The sequence below is a fragment of the Chlorocebus sabaeus genome, chromosome 10 (assembly GCF_047675955.1).
Source record: "Chlorocebus sabaeus isolate Y175 chromosome 10, mChlSab1.0.hap1, whole genome shotgun sequence".
NCBI classification, from domain to species: Eukaryota; Metazoa; Chordata; class Mammalia; order Primates; family Cercopithecidae; genus Chlorocebus; species Chlorocebus sabaeus.
In genome coordinates this window covers 68392310-68413803 of record NC_132913.1, presented here as the reverse complement: position 1 = coordinate 68413803, position 21494 = coordinate 68392310, and the positions used below count along the sequence as shown (strand labels likewise).

Below are 21494 nucleotides of genomic sequence, written 5' to 3'. Positions count from 1 at the left end.
AACTGTACTCCCCACCCTATCTCAGGTGGTACTACATTTTGTTTCTTGAATGTTCTCAAAACCTGTGTCTCACACACGTCACTGCTTTTGCCATGTTGTATTTCATTATCTATGTGTGTATCTGTCTACATCATTACATTGTGATCTGGAGGGCAAGGACCTCACAAATTATTTTATTTTTAAATTCCAATGCCATAGCAGATATTCTAGCATATAGTAGACACTTAGTACGTACTTCTTAAATTTTAAAAAAATCAAATATATTGAAAACTCAGCTGAACCGTCTGAATTTAAGGCTGATTCAATTTGGCTAATGCGCATCTCTGTGGACGCTATTTGCCTCAATTCTAGTATCACAGCTTTTCTTTACCAGAGTATCTCTTATGAACGCTAGAGTGTGTGTATGTGTGTGTGTGTGCGTGTGTGTGTGTGTGTTTAATTTTATATTGTTCTGCTTCTTTAGGGTGTTTTTTGGTTTGGTTTTGCATTTTTCTCAAACATTGTCTGTTTTCCATTTTTCTTTTGATCTAAGTTTTAACATAGCTATTATATGGTTAGTTAGTAATGGATTAGAGTAGTTGGCAAAAACTACACCACAATGTAAATCTTAAAGACTGCCTTCAAATAACTAAATGCAAGATGTTAGAATAACTATATCAAAATTATTTCAATGTATATGTATTTGCATCTATTTTGATCATCTTAACACTCAAAATCACTCTATAAATAAGCTTTATTAACTATTGCTTTCAGATTATAATAATCCATGGGAATTTCAAATTTATGTGTTCTTAAAGCTGGGAGTTTTGTTGACTTTTCCTCCTCAACCTCAAATTTTCACAGCTATCTTTCCCTCCTTAATTGTATTAATTGTATTAAGGTATATGAGCAAATAACATACTGGGGAGAAGAATATTTTGGTTGTTTATAAAGCGATTGTTCATATATGATTTATAACATATAAATCACATATACATCATATATGTTATATATCATATATAAGATATATTATAAATTACATATACTATAGTATATGATATATTATAATACATGGTGTCTGATTTGATGATGAGATTGAAGGTAAATATGGCTATCTTTATGATAGTTTTTAGTATCTAAGAGTAAAACTCTTCACCATCCACAAGTATAAAACAAAAGTTGTGCACTATATTACACTGAAAGGCAAACAAAGCAACACATAAATCATGCAGAAAAAAACACATTATAGCACAAGTAAAATAATTATCTATCCTCTTTGTGATACACACACATACATTCCAGATGTGCCTATGCAGATGTGTGTATATATAAACATGCTTGTGTAATATATAAAAAGAGAGATTGACAATCATGACTGAAAGAATAATTGTTTAAATTATGTTTTAGATTTGGTATGCTAGCAGTATGCCAAAATTAAAGCAAGGCACATCAATACCATATTACATTTCTATTTTATGACTTAAATAATATAATAAAATGCATAGGAAAATAAATTTAAATATAACAAAATGTTAACAATACTTATCTATCAGCAGAAGAAATACAGATTTTTTTCTTCTTTCTGCCTTTCTGTATTTTCTAGTTTTCAAAAACAAATCTAACAGAAAATATAACCTCTGTTTAAAAAAGAAACAAACAAGGGTATGGTCTTTTCCTTTCTAGCACTCACACTTCAAGCTACTTGCATATTTTAAAGCATTTTCACATTAATATATCCTTTGATCCTTACAAGAAAACAGATTCCTACAAAAGAAAACACAGTAGGCTGAGAAATTAAGGAACTTTCTCAAGATTGCCCAGCTATTGAATGGCAGAGACACTTTTAAAACAAATTGTGGATGTATTCTAAGCACTGGCTATTTGATGAAAGAGGGAATCATAGAACAGTGAAGAAGGTATAAGAGGAAGAGGGAGAGCCACAGACTCAGGAAACAGGAAAGGCCCCTAGGTAGTAAAACCAAGGAAAAACTCACATGGAATGAGGGTATACCATGTGCTCCACTGAGTTCTAAGCATTTGGTACACATAATGACCTTTAATTTTCTATGAGGCACTTAATATTACCAACCCCATTTTACAATGGGAAATTGAATTACAGAGAAGTTTTTTAAATTGGTCATAGTCACAGAGAGATAAGAGTCAGAGCAGGAACTCAAACCCAGGCATTCTGATCTGTTAATCTAGACTCTTAATCACCACCCTGCAGTGCTCTAGCGTAAGCCACAAAAGTCACCATCTAACGCCCTCCACTGAGTTTCAGGTTTTCCTGAGAGACCTAAATGGTCAGAAATAAATCAACTGTTAACCATTTCGGCAAACTAAAATGCTTAAAATGTATTATTTTCCTAGAATATTATTTTTAATTTCTTTTAAAAGGTAAAAGGAAACCAAAAGATTAGCACAATGTAGGGGCAATTTAACAACCTAATTAAAAAAAAAAAAAAACTCATTATGGGAGAAAAATGCTCTAATTGCATGAAAATAGAAATCATCTAGATATATTCATCATGAACTATATTCAATAGCTGAGTAAATAGTAACAGAATAAATAACAACAAACAACTATCTAAACTTGAAACTACAATATACAAACACCTTTAACATAGGCATTTATCAACAAATCTAACATCCTGCCTTTGGTTTTTCTTCTGCTCAGAGCTGTAGCTGTAATCATTTTAAATGGAGAAGGGGTAATAGATATACAGTCTAATGTATTGATATCTGTGGGGGTATCCAGAAATATTATAGCTGTCTGTGGATCTGGTATCTATGGAGGTATCCAGGAACCCCCACAGATACCAGATCCACAGATGCCCTAGTCCCTTATATAAAATGGTATAGTATGTACATATAACCTACACATATCCTTCCCTATACTTAAAATCATTTTTAGATTACTTATAATATCTAATACAAGTACATGCTATGTAAATAGTTGTTATATTGTATTGTTTGGGGAGTGATAAGAATAAAAGTCTGTGCTTGTTCAGCATAGATGCAGCCATACTTCCTTTCTCCAAATATTTTCCATTCACCATTGGTGGAACACAGGGATGAGGAACCCCTGCACACGAAAGGCTGACTCTGTGTGTGTGTGTGTGTGTGTGTGTGTGTGTGTAACAGAAATATATTGAGAGAGACTTTTTATTGAGAGAGAGACTTTTTATAAGTCTTCTTTTCTCATCTAAACCCACAGAGGGAGCAATTTTAACCTTAGACTTTTGCTAGACTTCATTGAAAATAAAAACATTTTCTCACCTGTGACTACTCAATAAATCAGAAAACATTTCTTTAAATCTTTAATTTCTGTAAAACTAGACTTGAATTTAACCACTTAGCTTTTCCAGATTATATGTCCCTGTTCCTACTGGCTGCAGACCAGTTGAAGATAAATGATTATCTATTTCAATCACATTTGAACATGGTACAGCCAGTAATAATTAGTACAAGAGCAATGCAACTAGATTCTAGTATAAATAAAATAAAATGCCTCCACTTTATTTCATTTCCTTTAGGCTTTCTTGCAGAATTTAGTGAATCAATTATTAAATATTAGTATCACTCATTGAGTTAGATAACCTACTATCTTCATTATTCTAGTCTTAATGTATTCATTCTCTTTGTCTGGACTTGTTTTTAATAGAGATACAACATAAATTGGCAGGCTAGATTTAAAACTCTTTACCTTTAGGTATTTTCTTTACTATTCTTTTTTAAAATATAATCCTTGCAAATTTAGACACCACAGAAAACTGTTATTTGCCTCATAATAGCCTCTTCAGTGTGTTTCACAGTCTTTTGTGGAAAATAATGACATAATGATAGTGTTCTCAAACCTATATTTCTACTTGATAAACTAGCAATTATATGATTAAAGCATTTTTAGAAACTCACATTAAGTATATGATACTCTAGAAACCAGTCCATCATGTAATTACACAGTCAGGGGAGAAATAATTTACATAACTAAAAACCATCTGAAACACTGTTCAAGACCAGTATGTGATTTTTTAATGAATAAAAATTTAAGAAATATTTAAATATTTATACATATAATATACTTTCAATGTTGATTAGAGCTATGAATTTTATATTTTATAAGTTGGGTTTAAATTATTATATTATAAAAGATTTTACTAAAGGGATGGGTAAAAAGAAGCTATGTTAAACTCTATTGGAAACAAGTGTTAATGTGCTGAATACATTAGGATGAACCCAGATAAACCTGATGATTTCTCTTTAAATAAAACACATGCTTATTGAGAACAGAGGCAGGCAATGCTTAGGCATTTGAGCTCTGTAATGCACACAAATTTTGCCAAGGATTTTTCTTAGCTATATATTAAAGGCTAATTTAACTAGATCTTTGTGATTTCCTTTAATGTCAAATCATTACACCAGCATTGTAGTGAGGTGTAAGAGATATAAATATATTTATACACATCATTTGTGAGTCTTTTTAAGAAAGAAAAATAAAAAATATTTTTATTGAGTTACAGCTATTAAAAAAAATCTATCTCTTTAAGAATACACAAGAAACCTATAACACACATTACCTGTCTGTGGCCATGATGGGGAAGAATGTGTAGAAATTAAACAGCGGGATGAGAAGGAAAGAAGGCTTTTCACAGATATCTATATACTTTCTGGGTTTTGAATCATTTGAATATATTACCTACACAAAAACTATGTCAATCATAAAAGAGAAAGAAGCTTGGTCCTTGTGTGGAATAGGGACTGTGAGCTAGATCAAGTATATTCTTGGCTAAGATGCAAAGTGAGCTTTAAGAGTAAAAGACACCAAAGTTAGATGCCACTTGTTACTGGCATATTCCACCACTACACTCCTCAATGACATTGGCTTGTATGTTTTCTAACTCAAGAGAAATAGGAAAACATGTCATATTTTATTTTATAATTACAGCAACATGGCAGAATCAGGCCACCACAGGGAACCTGGGTATCCATGCCTAGTGATCAGCATAATAATACATACTTTTGACAGTTTTTGACACAGATGGTGAGGAAACCAGTAATGGCCAACAACTAAGTACCACTATTCTATATAGTGCTTAACCTCAGCCCTCAGTAACGTCATTGGGACAGCCATTCTCAAAACCTCTGCCATTTAAAGCACTACAAAGGGCTGAGAATAAAAATAGACAGCTAACAAAGTACACCCATAACATAACAACCATGCTGATCTCAGCAAACTTATGTGCAATTATCTGGTTCTTCTAGACCTACACTTCCTGAGTCATTCATTTTGTGACTGTGCTGGTATTTCGAAGCAAGGTAAAAGAATTGTTAATTTGTGAGCTATTGTATAAAAGGTAAATATGATTAAGAAAGCATGTGACAGTAGTGTAATGCTTCACAGAGTCACCATACACAAGATGCTGTGGCTCCACTATAGCAATGGGAATTAGGTAGGGCTGGAATTATTAGCTATATTTTTCTGTCACTTAGCAGTGAAGAGCCTGTCTTAAGACTAGTAAGTAGCAGGACTAGAACTCCCTCCCAGGTCTCTGAGCTCATGTTCACTGCTATCATCTATCATGTGTCCTTTTCAGCATCAGGGTTTTTTCTCCTTTCCCAAGTAGCAAAGGCTTTTCACAATTGTGTTGCAAAGACCGCACCAGAAACAAGATATATAATACTTAATAACATTTTCTGCTTCACGGAGGGAGGACTACAACAACATGTGAGGTTTTCTGGTCTTTAATGTAATTTCTTTGAAAAGGTCAAAACCGTTAAAAAGGAACTACTGTATTTTGCTAAAAAACATAAACATCGATTGCAACATTTGAGCTTTCAACTCAGAATATAAGAACATTGCCTCCTGTGATTTTGATTTTAGATAACCAACTGCAAATTCTGATACAACTCCTGACTGACCTTATCAGTTTATATCTAGGGATGTTCAAATTAAAAATAAAATTGAATTCATTTCTTTATCATACTTTTACACAGCCATAGATTTCCCATCTTCCTACCACAGTAGAAGGCACTGCAGCAGCGTATCAATATAACACGCTACGGAAGATTCAAAACCAAACCTGATGGGAAATGCAGATCATACTATTCTTTGGGCTACGAAAAAAAAAACACACAACCTTGAGGAAGTCTTTTCTGATTTTATTTTCACTGCACTTTGCTATATGCTGGTAGAGTTTCAGTACATGCAAGCGCTGAGTCCCTCAAAGTAAAAATACGGAGGTCTTGAGGTCAGACCAACTACCTTGTTGTCATTCATTTCCTGTGCTAATGTTACACTGAAGAAAGTTTTAAAACTTTGATGTAAACAGAGCAAGATTAAAAAGAAAACTGGAAGAAATCAAACTTTCAGGAAAATAAAGGTCATAATTATTACATTATAAATTCTGCCCTTTGTGCCTTAATAATATGACATATCATAAAATGTCATTTTAAATTGTTTTACCATCTATTTAGATGTTTTGTATTTGTTATTATTCCCAGCAGCTAACAATAAGAAAATAGCAACATTAAGCTCAGTTTATTATTTTCTAGAAATCATGATTCTAATGAGCTCTGAAGAAAATGTTGTTAATCATAATTCTTTTGCAGTCTTGTAAAATAAATACTAATGCTCATGTATAAAGTATATATAAGAAAATATATATGTGTGTGTTTATCTTGAATGGTGATTCTTTTTTTTAAATGATTTCATTTTTCTCTTTTCCATAGGAAAAATTGTTTAATCAATTTTACTAAAATTTCACAGCAGAACTCAAAAAAAAAACAGAACACATTGCAACAAAATATTTCAGCATATACTGAATAGTGCCCACACCCTGTCTACGCAGATGTGTATTCCAGAAGAAGATTGTTCTATAAGTTTCATGCAATTAAAGGGCTCTGTCATAGAAAAGCCTTTGCGCTGGACCAAAGTCGGAGAATCTATAGGCTAGCCCTAACTTAGCCATCTACTGTATGCTTGAGAGCTCTAACACTCACCTTCATATTATTAAAATGGATATAATTATGAAATATTCAGAATAATTAAATCTACTATATAAGTAAAAGCACTTAATAAACTGTAGAATAATAACACAAATGTAACTTATTCATATTATTAATACTACCTGGACCTTAATGCCAAGGTCAGTATTAAGATTCCAGTATATAGATTCAAATAACTCAAAAAAATTTTAAGTGAATTGAAAGAATAAGATGGGTTATCATTTTAATTTTTATTTCATTATAGTTTTGGAATTATAATGAAGATGACATTTATATTTGGGGAGAGCAAAAAGACTCCACTTATTCTTAAAGATAAGTGTTCTTCTCATACTTCTACTTATGACAAAACGTAAAATGTTCATTTCCTACTCCTACTTCCTAGACAAAACTCAAAAATGTTAATTTTTTAAAGAAGGCAGTACAGCAGCTGGATTTTAGAATCCTGTGAATCCTTAAATCCACCAATTACCTCTGTGACCAGGAGGTAAGTTACCTCACCTGTTTCCGTTTCTTCTTCTCTGAAACATAGATGACAACAGTACTAACATCTCAGAAGACTGCTGAGAATATAAATGAGTTACATAGGTTTAGAACTTAGCATGTCTGACACGTAGTAATAACTCAACAAATGTTGTTACAGTACGACTACATATTTCCTCGCATTGGCATTTTGGACACAGTGATCAATTCCTAATCTCTATTTGTGAAGACCAAAAAGATTCGCATCCATCCCAGATTTGTCTTCTTTCATGTGTCAAGGCACTTTCCATGTAGAGTCCATTGAGATGAAATTACAGCAATCCCCTCTTTCAAGTTCAATATTTTTGCCAAAATCATCTGATCCAAGAAAACTGTAATACACTTAGGTAGCTTCATGCCCATAATTTCTAGTCTTAAATAATCACAATAGACTTAGTAAAGATTTATTTCAAATTCTTGCCATGTGACTTCATTTTTTTTTTTTTTTCATTTATCTGAAGAAAAAAAGGTGTTTATAGAGCCGCTACCACATCGCAGGCATTATTTTAGGTTGTGGGATACAAAGTTAAGCAAAATCAAACAAACAAACAAACAAAAACTGAAAAGCATAATCCCTGCCTTTGTGTAATAAGAAAGATCAATATTAATCAAAGTAATTACACAAAATAAATGTAAATTTTCATCTATATTAAGTGATATAAAGGAGAAAAACCCGGTGCTATGGGAGTATAATTCTGTGGGAAAAGAACAAATTATGTTGGAGAGGGAAAGCTTCTCCGCGGAAGTCATAACTGAGTTAGTATTTGAAGAAACCGTGAAACTAACAGAGCAAAAGCTATGAACAATCATGTTTCAAGTACAAGGAGCTACGTGTGGGTAACAGGGAGCATGGGGCTTTCAGGGCATGAAAGAGGGAAAGTGAGACTGGAGCTCAGAGAAGGGAAAACATGGAGTAAATGAGATGAGGCTGGAAGAGGAAGCCAAACCTTATAAGCCATATTGAAGAGTTTATTTTCTTTTCCTAAGAACAAAGGAACACCATTAAAGAACTTTAAGCATAGGTATATAGAAGAGAAGAAGGGGTTAATATAATCAAATATGAATTGTTCATGCAAAAACCAATTTAGGGGGCATCAGAGTAGCTATGGAGAAACTAGTTGGGAGGTTGTTGCTGGAATTCAAGAAAGAGAAAGTAGAATATTAGACTGAGCTAGAAATTTTGCTAGTGATGGAGGAAGAGCTTGGTTTTCCACAAAATATAAATTCTTTTCTTTCATTGCCCAGGCATATTTTTTTATATAAAGACATTTCCCTTTTAAAACATTCTAAAGAGTCAAAGTAGAGGGTAATAGCGAGTAAAAGGATCCCATATGCATTTGAAGTCATGAGGGAACAGTTAAAATGCCAATTTCAAAATAATCAGTACTATTTTCCTCCAGGTGAAAGTCCTTGTTTAGTATTAATATAAAACAACACTGAAAATGAACCAAAAGGAAACAATTTTCATTGAAACACATTTTTATTATGAAAATGTCATAAGTAAACAATCATTTATGATAAATCAGGTCAAAGAGTAGTAATACCTTTGACTTCAGGTTGAAAGAAAGGAAAACACATTCAGGAAGTTAAGAGAGTCACAGGCAACAGATCCTGTAGTAACACTTGCAAAATAACCAAAGGCATCATCTTTGGAGCCAGCCAAAAGACTTAGTTGCTGCCTTAGAGAGAATATGTCCCACATTTTGGCCACTAAGCAACCATGCTTTATATGCAAAAGTGATACATATAATAGCCAAGGCACTTTCTTAGTACTTCACAGAAACTGAGCAAATATAAACATATATATACACACACACACACACCCCTAAAATACATAAGCTCACAAAATACACAATCTCACAGATGTGAAAAAATAAATCAAAAGGAACAGCACAAAACAGACATGCAGAAACATTGGTTACAATTTTCTCTAATAGTATCTCTCCCCAAAAAAGCAAAAAACAAAAACAAAAAATATCAAATGAAATCATTGGCAGTCTAGTTCTCCCTGAGTAGAAGTGAGACATCAATTTAGATCATCCTGCACATCGAAAAGTTACTGCGCTGCAGGAATTTCCAATTACATAATGCAGAATCAGAACTCTGGGTGTTACTTGGCTGCCAGCATCCATGGGTGAGTTGCATAACACTCCTCTGTCATGTAGCTCATGTGAGAAAAGACTTCTGCTGTTCCAAGAAATGGCACTCTTCTTGGAGACCTTCCCAGTAACACAAAAGAGCATAATTTCCACATTATCCTCTGGCATACTGTCTAGGATAAGTCTCTGATAGCTTTATGTATAAATTATATACACAGTTCTGCTAATGACAGGCATACAGACTGCATTTTGATGGTAGTGGTGCAGAAAAACAAAATCAATTTGTTTTCCAATTTTTATAAAATGACACCTGAGCTATCTATAATAATCAACAGAGACTCTGAGGGTTAGATGGTAGGTAGAGTAATTACAGTTATTATCTCACAGACAAGTACTGGAGTTGGCAAGCAATGTCAAAAGGGTGCCGACTTACCAACCACCTCATAACTGGCTTATTTCAGTATTTTCATTTTAAGTCTTTCAAACTTTTAATTTCATACTTATCTCAGCTTTTCATCAGGGACTGCACTCTTTTGCATGGTGGTTTAATTTTCTACATATGAAAGAACATTTGCAAAAGAGAGACAAAAAAGTAAGGGAAAATGAATATTTCATATATTTATTGTCTCTTTGATGCCAAAATTTCATATGTAGTGCATACTGTTTGCCGAATATGAAGGATAATCTGGAGGATAAGACAGTGTTCTTTTCTGTAGAAGCTCACAATTGTCTCATTAACAAGTCTAAAACATGAAAACTTTTGTATACTGGCTATCAGCATTATTTGGAAAGTTTCTTTTTAGTTTATTAAATTCAACAATTTTAAACTACATAAAAATGGAAACTAGAAAATAAAAGTAGTTATAATACTTAATATTTCTTAAGCATTTACTATGTATACAAGTTTTGCACATGTCCTTATGTTACCACTAGATTTTAATCTTCATTTTAAAGATCAAAAAATTGAGTTAAGCAAGTTTCACATTACAAATCTCATAAACATAGCCTAAATTTAAATTACTGTTGTCTCATGCCATGGTCTTCTCTCATTCATTTCTCTATATTGCTCCATTTTAACGTTTGCCATAATCTCAACATTAAGGCATTAGTGCCTCAGGTTTTTTGTTTGCCTATTTAATTCTACTGCTTGACTTGAAAAATTTGCTTCAATCTATTGTCTTTTTCTCTTTTCATGAGGATGCTATTGAGGAAGTTTCTGAATGATTCCATTGTAGTTGAAAACATAACTATGTGGCTCTCTCAAATTATTATTCTAATGATTTAACGCTAAAATTTATGTATTGAGCAGCTGCTATATGCCAAACACTGTGCTAGATGCTTTATGAGTAAAGATGTGGTCTTTGCCCTATACCTGCAGGAAAACCAGAATCAAATAATACATAAAATAAAGGTCTAATCAGTGACATGGTAGGAAGAGTACAGGGTGCTAAGGAAGCATCTGCCAGCAGAAGCCTCAGCCCAGACTTCCTGTATGAAGTGGAATTAGAACTGCTGCTTAAAACTTGAGGAGGACGTGGGCTAGTTTTCATCTTTGCTTTTCCCACGTTGGTCTCACCTCCCAGAATTTGCCTTCTATACATATATTCAACTGAATTTCCATTCTCCACAGCCACCAACCATCACCTAATTTCCAAATGCAATGACTCATGTGGCAATATGCACTGTCCACCAACTGCAGCTCTTGAGATTTTCTCTTCCCTGGATAGCCCTACTTCATATCTGTTTTTCCTCCCTCCATTCCTGACCATCTGCATTCACTTTTCTGTCTCCTTACTCTTGCTGTTCCTCTTCACACTTCTTACCTGAAATTGTCCTCAAGTCTACTCTCCTTTGACTTTTTCTATTTTCTCCTAAATTCTCTCTCTTTTAAACTCATGATTTAAATGATTTTCTTTTTGTAAAATTTTTATTTATTCATTTTTACCTCAGTCCTGCTCCTTCTGTATTAGGTGATTTTATTGTTTTTCATTTTTATGCTTATTTCCCTCTTATAGCATAAGGAGATTCATATATTTTTGCACATAAGATATAGTGTATATTATATATATTCTATATATAATGACATAAATAAAACCAAATTGTAAATTGTTTTAAAATGTTTAAAATTATAATCTTATCTTTAAAATTTTTAGTAAGTTATATGATTCACTTGTGTATCATATATGAAACTAACATATGCCAGAATTTTTTTAAAAAGAGAGAGATTATCTGTGCTTGGAAAGAACGAGAGAGAGGGAACGACAATGAATAAATAAGGTTCATGCCTAAAATGCCATTGTCCTCCCTTCCACTCAGATTTACCTTTTGCATTGTCAAGGGACAGAGACATTAATCTCTTTGACTAGATAATTAAGGGCAGGGGAATCAGTGGCACTTTTCCCCACAATTATTAAAGTTTAAGGAAATATTATCATTTCATCAGAGAATATACTTCATGTGGAAACTTCTACGGCTTTCCAACAGCTTAACCACTTGAAAATATCAGAAAAGTGAAAGAAACACTAGATTGAATGGGATAAAGTTAAAAACAAAATGTATTCTCACAATGATAAAAAAAAAAAAAAATAAGGTTTTCATGAAGTTAGTTGAATTTATTACCATTTCTTATTTTGATATGCCTATTGTCCTGGCTTGGCCAGTAGGAACTCTTTCATGCTGGCTTCTGTGTATTTGAGTAGGTCCCATTTATTCATTGAGTACTTTCTTACATTCTGGCACAAGAAGGCTCAAGGTGTACATTCTCTTCCCAAACTCTGGGATTAGCTATTTCTCCAAGTATCTCTGTTTTCTTGTATGGAGGATGGCATTTATAAACAAACATCTGGGTGATAGATGTATTTATTGCAACCGGAATATCAATGTTTCTAGGTTCTCCCAGTGAATGGAGCTAGTCTCTATATATATGCATACATACATTTATACCTATTTGTATTTTTGCACATGTCAGTATATATTGAAAACCTTGACTTTACATTTATACTTCCAATTCTAATCCAACACCATGAAGTTCCTTCTAATGTCCTCCCTTTCCATATGGATATCATATGGATAGTAAAAAACCTGGCTCTCAATATCTTCAGTATATGTACTAATCCGATGTCCCTTATATGTAAAATCTTTCAGCACTACGCCTGGCTACTCGTGCCCTCAAAATGAATATCTTCTTAAATATTTCACAGTCTGCAATTGTGTTCCAGGCTGTCTATCGTCATCTTTTCCTCGACACAGCCAACCTCTTAAACTCGTGTGGGCTCTCATCTCATAATATCATGCATCAGACTGAGCCACTATATTCCCATCATCCCTTATGGACCCCTACCTCACTGGGAAGGAAGAGAGGAAAGAGTCAATGAGAGAAAGAGGATCTTCTTTATAGGCAGAGTATATCCCATGAGTTTCTGATGGGCTGTTAACATCCATAATCTCAGTGTTCTCCTTTAATCTACAAAGATGGCAAATTTAGGAAGCATATACAATCTTAAGTCACATCAAATCATACCACTTCCTTTTTATAGTAAATTAAGTAAATATGGCAAAATACAGATACATCTATTCATTTCCAGCTTTGATGTCTGTTTTCAACTAACAGAGTAGAAGCCACAATTTGTATTGCATGGCTACCATACTGCTCAACTTGTCACTAATGTGAGTATGCCTAGCTATAGTTGGTTGAAATCTCCCGGGGGCAACAAGTTACATCAGTGTGAAGAAGGAATAAGCCCGTGTTACCTTTGATCTTGTCAGTGCAGTCTGGTCTCCACTGAAAGAAGGAAAGGGCCAACAACTTAGATCATAAACTTTGACAAAACAGTTTCTATGTGGAATTCCAAATATTAAAGTGTGCCACATTTTTAAATGATTGTGGAGAGATTAATCCCTGAACCCACATTCCAACAGACAGGTAACCATGCAGCAGTAAGCAAACAAAAAATGGACCCAAAGGCTGAGGTTAATTTAATAGCTGTACTTTTATGATTTCTAAATATTCTAGGAGAGCTAGACTCATCATTAGCTGGCTAATATTAACTACAAAATATTTGGCAACTCACAGAATCTTGACACACACATATATGTATATACATATGTTATTTTCATTACTAGAGCTTTGTAATATAATTTGAAGTCAGAAAGTGTGATGCCTTCAGCTTTGTTGTTTTTTATCATGATTGCTTTAACTATTTCAGGATTTTTTGTGATTCTATAAAAATTTTAGGATTGTTTTGCTATTTCTGTGAAGAATGTCATTGTTATTTTAATAGGAGTCAAATTAAATCTGTAGATAATTTTGGGTAGTATGGACTTTTTAACAACATTAATTCCTCTAATCTTTGATCATGGCTATCTTTTTGTTTTCTATACAGGTGTGTCCTCTTGAATTTTTTTCATCAGTGTTTTACAATTTTTCTGGTAGAGATCTTTCACTTCCTTGGTTAAATTTATTCTTAGGGGTTTTTCATAGTTATTGTAAATGGAATTGCTTTCTTGATAACTTTTTCAAATTGATTGCTGTTAGTATATAGAAATGTTACTGATTTTTGTGTGTTGATTTTATGTCCTGCAATTTTCATGAATTTATTTCTCAGTTCTAAGAGGTTTTTGGTGGAATCTTTAGGTTTTTTAACATATAAGATCATGTTATACACAAACAGGGACAGTTTGACTTCTTCCTTTCCTATTTGGATACCATTTATTTCTTTATCTTGCCTAATTGCTCTGTCTAGGACTTCCAGAACTATGTTGAATAAAAGAGGGAAAAGTAGTAATCCTTGTCTTGTTCCAAATGTTGGTAGAACAACTTTTAATTTTTATCTGTTCAGTATGATATTAACTGTGGGTTCATCAAATATGTCTTTATCATTTTGAGGTATGGTCTTCCACACCCAATTTGTTGAAAGTTTTTTATCAGGAAAGGATGTTAAATTTTATTGAATGAATGCTTTTTCAGCATTTATCAAAATGATCAGATAGTTTTTGTCCTTGATTCTGTTGATGTGATATCTCATGTTTATTATTTTGCATGTATTGAACCATCCTTGCATCTTTGGGATGAATACAACTTGATCATGGTGAGTGATCTATCTAATGTGTTGTTCAATTCAATTTGCTAGTATTTCATTGAGGATAAATCTTTAAGGTAATATAGGAAGGGACCAAGTTATTTCTAAGTAACTGAACTCTACCCTAGAACAAAGCTCAGTAATATATATAGGAATACAAAAATACCAGCACCCAACAAGGTAAAATTCACAGTGCCTAGCAGCCAGTCAAATGTTACCAGAGCTTGGGAAACAAAGTGAGACCCTGCTCTAAAAAAAAAAATTTTTTTAATTAGCTAAGATTGGTGACACATGCCTGTAGTCCCAGCTACTGTGGAGGCTGTGGTGGGAGGATAACTTGAGCCCAGGGAGTTAAGGCTGCAGTGCACCGTGATGTGCCATTGCACTCCAGCCTGGGTGACAGAGTAAGACCTTGTCAAAAAAAAAAAAAAAAAAAAAAAAAAAAACCGGCATGGAAAGAAGTAGGAAAATATGACCTATTTTAAGTATTACATTTTAAAAAAAGAAAGAATCAAAATGAATCAACTGAAACCAATCCAGAAATGATACAAGTGTTACAATTAGCAGACAAGGGTGTTTTCCATATTTTAAAAAATTCAAGTAGAGACATAGAAGAAGATATTAAAAAATAAAACTTCTAGAAATAAACACTAGAAAGTCCAGGATAAAAAATACAATGAATTGTATGAATAGCAGATTAGTCGTCGCAGAAAAAAAGATTTAGTGGACCTGAAGATATGGCATTAGAAACTATCAAAATGAAAAACTGAAATAAAGATAATTGAAAAATAGAGTTTCTCTGAGGTATGAAATTCATCTAAAAATGCAAAGAGCGGGCAGATCATGAGGTCAGGAGATCAAGACCATCCTGGCTAACACAGTGAAACCTCATCTCTACTAAAAATACGAAAAAATTAGCCAGGCATGGTGGCGGGTGCCTGTAGTTCCAGCTACTCGAGAGGCTGAGGTAGGGGAATGGCGGGAACCCAGGAGGTGGAGCTTGCAGCGAGCTGAGATGGCACCACTGCATTCCAGCCTGGGCTGCAGAGTGAGACTCAGTCTCAAAAAAAAAAAAAAAAAAAAACTTTAAAAAAAAGAAAATAGTTGAAACACTAATAGTACCTAATTTCAAGATGGATACAATCTATAGTAATCAAGGCAGCATAGTTTTGACATCAAAATACCCAAATAGATCAACGGAATAGAACAGAAAGTACAGAGACAGACCTACATATACATAGACAACTGCTGTTTTGGCAAAGGTCAAAAGGCAATTCAACTGAGAAAGAATAGTCCTTCAAAAAATGGTTTTGGAACAATTATATATCCATATGTAGGAAAATAAACTGATCTATACCTCATACCATATACCTAAATTAATTGAAAATGGATTGTAGACCTAATGCAGGGCATAAAACTATAAAACTTCTGTAAGGAAATATAGAGAAAATCTTTTTGACTCTGGTTTAGACAAACAATTTTTAGATATTATGCCCAAAGCATGATACAGCAAACAGAAAACTGGTAAATTATACTTCAGCAAAATTGAATATGCCTCCTCTTTTAAAGACACTGTTAAGAGAATAAATGAACAGGCCACAGACTGGAAGAAAATATTTACAAAGTATATATCTGCCAAAGAACATGTATCTCCCCCAAAAAACTATATTACATATTCTCAAAACTCAATATTAATAAAAAACCAACCCAATTTAAAAACAGGAACATGATTTGAACAAATACTTCTCCAAAAATGAATACAGATAGCAAATAAGCACAGATAAGATACTCAACATCAATTGTTACTAGGGATATATAAATTAAAACCAGGACACTAACAGTACACACTTATTAGAATTAAAATTACAGTACTGACCATAGCAAGTGTCTCAAGGATGGAGAACAGCTAGAGGTTTCATACACTGGTAGTGAGAATGAAAAAATACTACAACCATGTTAAAAAACAATTTGGCAGCTTCCTAAAAATGTAAACATATACCTACCATATGATCCAGCCATTCCAGTTCTAGGTATTTACCCCAGAGAAATCAAAACCTATGTCCATACAAAGGGTCATATGCAGATGTTCATAGCAGCTTTATTTGTAATAGCCCCAAACTGGAAACAACTCAAATGCCCACCAACAGATGAATGAGTAAACAAATTGTGGTATAGTCATGCAATAAGATATTACTACTCAGCAGCGAAAACGAGTGAACTACATTCAATAACACATGCGACAACATGGATGAATCTCAGAATAATTGGGTTGAAGAAAAAAAGCCATAAACAGAATGATTAAAATACTATTTCAAATGGCTGTTTAATATTGTATCTTTGTATTTTGCAGTTTTTAGTATTAAAGCTGCAGATAGCCTTGAAATCTTCAAAATACTATGAAAACATGGGTTGAAGGAAAAAGCCATAAACAGAACGATTAAAATACTATTTCAAATGGCTGTTTAATATTGTATCTTTGTATTTTGCAGTTTGTAATATTAAAGCTATAGATAGCCTTGAAACCTTCAAAATACTATGAAAACATTTCATTCATTTATCAAATTATTCCATTTTTATAAAATTCTAGAATACGTAAACCAGTGTATACAGAAAGCAGATTTTTGGATGCCTAGGGACTCATGATGGGGCAGGGGAATGGGAGGAATTACAAAAGGCATGAGGAAACTTGTGGGGTGATCATTATGTTCACTCTCTTGTTTGTACTGATGGTTTTATGGGTGAATACATATGTCAAAACTTACCAAGTTGTACACTTTAAATATGTGCAGTTTATTATATGTCAATTATTCTTCAATTAAGCTGTTAGAAGGAAAAGAAGGCAGAGAATCAGGAGGAAGCAGAACAGGAGGAGGTGGTGGAGACGAAGGAGGAAGAAGTTTGATATATGTGTTTAGAGAAGAGGGGTTTGCTAGAAATATAAATTTGGTAGTAATCAATGTATAGATGATACTTCAAACCTTGGGAATGAATGAAATCACCTAGGACAGATTAGTCAGAAAAGAGAGGTGACCTAGGATACTGCCTTAAGAGAACACCAAAATGTAGAAGTTTAGGATGAAGCAGGTCATGGTAAACTGTTCAGTTTTTTTTTTTTTTTTTTTTTTTAGGTGGTTTAAAAACAATATCAAGTGAAACATCTAATAATTTTGTTCACTATAGGCTGAACCAGTAGGACTACAGATCCATTCACAATAGTTTGTAACTTCACTATTTTCATGATTTTTCATACTTGTTTCTCTTCATAAGTTCAGGATATTTACAATTATTATTGATGCAAATTTATAGGAGTTGTCCTTCCCCCTCCCCCATGTTAGTATTTATAAAAGTTCCATTCAAAATTCTCTATAATAATGAAAATATTTCTTGGATTTCTATGAAATATGCTAGCATATTCTGAAGATACAATGAGTTCTAACTTAACATTAAAATAACAGCATTATAGATGGCATATGTCATCAATAGAACATAAAATATTAAATATTCACAGAAATAAAGATGTGGAAATTTGTCATTTTAATTATTATTTATGAAACACGTGCCAGTACATCCTAAATTAACCTTGTGAGAGTTTAAAAGTAACTACAATTTTGTATTTAAGCTTAGTGTAAATTCTTTCAAGTGGCTAAATTAATTTTGTCTGTTTATTTCTACTATGTCATCTTAAAGCTACAGCCCTGAAACCTTCTAAATAATACAGAAACATTTCAGATTAAATCCATGTATTTATATCAGAAATGGAATTCTCTTTTCAAAAACTGGAAAATCAAATGCATCTCTTGCCTCAATCTTCCTTCCTGCTCGGACTATGCACTCTGTCTCTTTCAGCTTCTCACCCAACACTTCCGAGTCACTTTATACTCACTGGCTCCACATCCCATCCTTGCAGCCACGTCAGTCTTCTAAGACTGCTTTCTAAAAGGCCGCCATGAATTGTCAGTGGCTAGCATCCCTAAACCCTGTTCAGTTTTCCAGCTACTTGAGCTTGCTGCAACAATGGATAATGCGGATGGCTCCATTCTTTTCACCATTCCCCCCTTTTTTGTCATCTGAGATGTTACTTCCTTTTACTTTCCAGATTATCTCTTTTCAGTTTCTGAGTTTTTCTTCTCAGTTTAAATTGTGTATTTGCATGGTTTTATTTTCTACTCCTTTTCTTCTCTAACTTCTTCCTGGACAGTCTTATCTCTATACATATTTTTAGCTCCCACCTCCTTAATTATTTGCATTCTCATGAAATAAAAACTATTTTTCCTCTTGGAGCCAAAGCAGCTTTGCCTACCTCAGTTTCTTCGCTAACTCCAACTGGACTTGGAAGACACAGGTCAACATAATATATAATTCTTAGCAGCTTAGAAGTCATATCTATTCAATGATAAACAAGTCTGTTAGCAAAACATAAAACTCACTAAATAAAATGACAATCAGACGGTTACTTCTAATTTTTGACAAATTTACTTGAGCGGTAGTTTTCAGGAAAACAAACAAATATATAAACTTGTAGTTGTCAGACAGTGGCTACTATATAAAAGTTGTGAGTAAAGGTATTAGAGAATAAAATAAAGGAAAGGGTATGAACTCACTTTGCCTGGAGCCGGGACTCATTTTACGTTAATCTTATATTGAACATACTCTTTAGCTGAAAGTAAACAAAAGTAAATTAAGGTAAAATTTGCAACCAAAGCATACTGAACTATGCTGAAACTTAGAGAAGCTCTGTTTGTAGTATTTGTGACGCTTCACTGTTGTAGATGAAACCGACTTAAAGTGCTGACACTGATTTATGAAATTTCCTGGACAAGGTCCAAGATATTCCTATAGTGAGGTCCATCTTAGTGGTTAAGGAACTCAGAGGTTTTGGAAAAGCTTTATTCCTGTAGATGCTGCTAATGGAAGAATATGTCTTATTTTCACAAAGCAACAATAACAAATTTATCTTAATTTTTAATGTACTCACTGAACAAATTTTTCATCTAAATCACAGTTTATGAGCAATAAAGCATGAAAATTTGCATCTATGAGTTATTATATGTAGTCATTAAAATTAGCCTGTACCAAGTAATCAGCTTTTATTTCTTAGAAATATTTTCTTTGCATTTTCTAAATAAAATTTTAGTGCTTATATCTGTCATCATCTGAAATTTCATATAAACCTCAATTTTTACATTTCTATCAATATATTACATTCTTGCATTTGATTTAAAAAAATATGTGTGTGCTTATGGAGAAAGAGATAGAGATAAGGACAGAGAGAAAGAATACAAAAGAGAATGGGTTTAATAGATAATATATAAATTTAAAAATATTTATTCAAGTTAATTTTTATATAAGATAATTACTATGAGTATCATAAAATGAAATATTAGAAATTTTACTACACATAATAAATTTTAATTATAAAATTTAAAATATGCTTATTTTAAAGATTTTCATATTCATGTATGAAAACATTAGTATACTGTTCATTATGTTTTCCATAGCATGCCTGTTTTTCTTGAGTTTTGTGATCATTTTTATATCTGAATCCTATGAAAACATTTTTCAAGCTCTCTAAATAAAAATTATTTTTATTACTATTCCTCTCTCAGCATTTCTTATTTATGTAGTAACAGAAAACAGTATGATGTAGGATTTTTCTTCCCAGTCACTTTGCAAGCCACGGACCTCTGGCTGACGACACCCCACCCGGGCCCCACTAGGCCACGCTGGTGTGTCCCAGCTCACTTGTGTTATAGCTTATACCCACATTCTGTGGTTCCCCAGCTCTTGTACTGCATCCAAGAAGAATGAGGATACGCTGGACACTGAAGGGTGAGGAGGACAGAGAAGAATTTGATTGAGCAATGAAACAGCTTTTAGTGGAGAGGGGATGTGGGAGTGGTACCCCTACCCAAAGGCAGGAAATTTCCCCGTGTGACTTGGTCCAAGGCCTTTGATGGGTTGGGAATGGGGAATGCATACTAATTGGTTTGTGAGTATGCAAAAAGGGTTAAAGTGAAGATACCACTCAAAGGTGGGCAGGACAATGTAGAAAACCAATTAGGAAAGGGTAGGTATATGCAAAATAGGTGATGGGTGGGGATGAATCAGAGGAATGCACCAAACAGGAAGAGAAGTTCTCAACCCAGTCTGAGGATTTAATCTGTAGCTTGGCTATCAGGCTTTAAACTGTCTTTGACTTGGAGGTGTGGTTTAACCAAAAACACAGCCCTATCTGCCTAGGCATTTGGCTTAAATATATATACATTTAAGATATAAAGACATTGTATTTTGTATTATTTGATGGAGCTTACTAGAAATAAATTATATGCATTCAGTTTTAACATGAGAACAGAAAATTATAAATCTTAGTGGAGAGACTACAAGTATAGAGTAGGTAGGTCAAGGACATTTATAAAGAACATTATCTTAAACAACTGTCCATTAACAAGCTCCTGAGCATACTGCTTGGCAGACACATTTAAAATACAGAGAAGAGCCTGCTAAGATCTTCATTTCAATTACTCTGAAGTTTCTTGTGGGGTAACCTTAGATGTCCATGATGAAAGGCCATTGTAGTTAGTACATTTTTTATAACTAATAAGATTGAAGTACATTATCTAGTTGAGTTTTCGGTTTCAAGAGTTTAAAAGGGGTAAAGATGTTAAACTTTGCTATGAAGCAAAACCCTGTAGTACTGGAGAGTCCTCTCTGTAGAAACCTGTCTTGTCAAAAGTTTTTGAGTTGATGTCTAATATCTATACTTACTTTTACCAGAACATAACTGAAAGTACTGTTGCATATTAATAGTGAAAGC

The 21494-nt window shown here is 33.4% G+C and overlaps 1 long non-coding RNA gene across 3 annotated transcripts in view; it reads right to left on the bottom strand.

Moving 5' to 3' along the window:
* The window catches only part of LOC119625330 (uncharacterized), a 269524-nt gene that overhangs the window by 243787 nt on the left and 4243 nt on the right, over window positions 1-21494 (bottom strand). For all 3 annotated transcript variants that reach the window (XR_012094237.1, XR_012094235.1, XR_012094236.1), the window contains one exon: window positions 19282-19337. This is a non-coding gene — a long non-coding RNA (uncharacterized lncRNA). The remainder of the gene's footprint in view (window positions 1-19281; window positions 19338-21494) is intronic.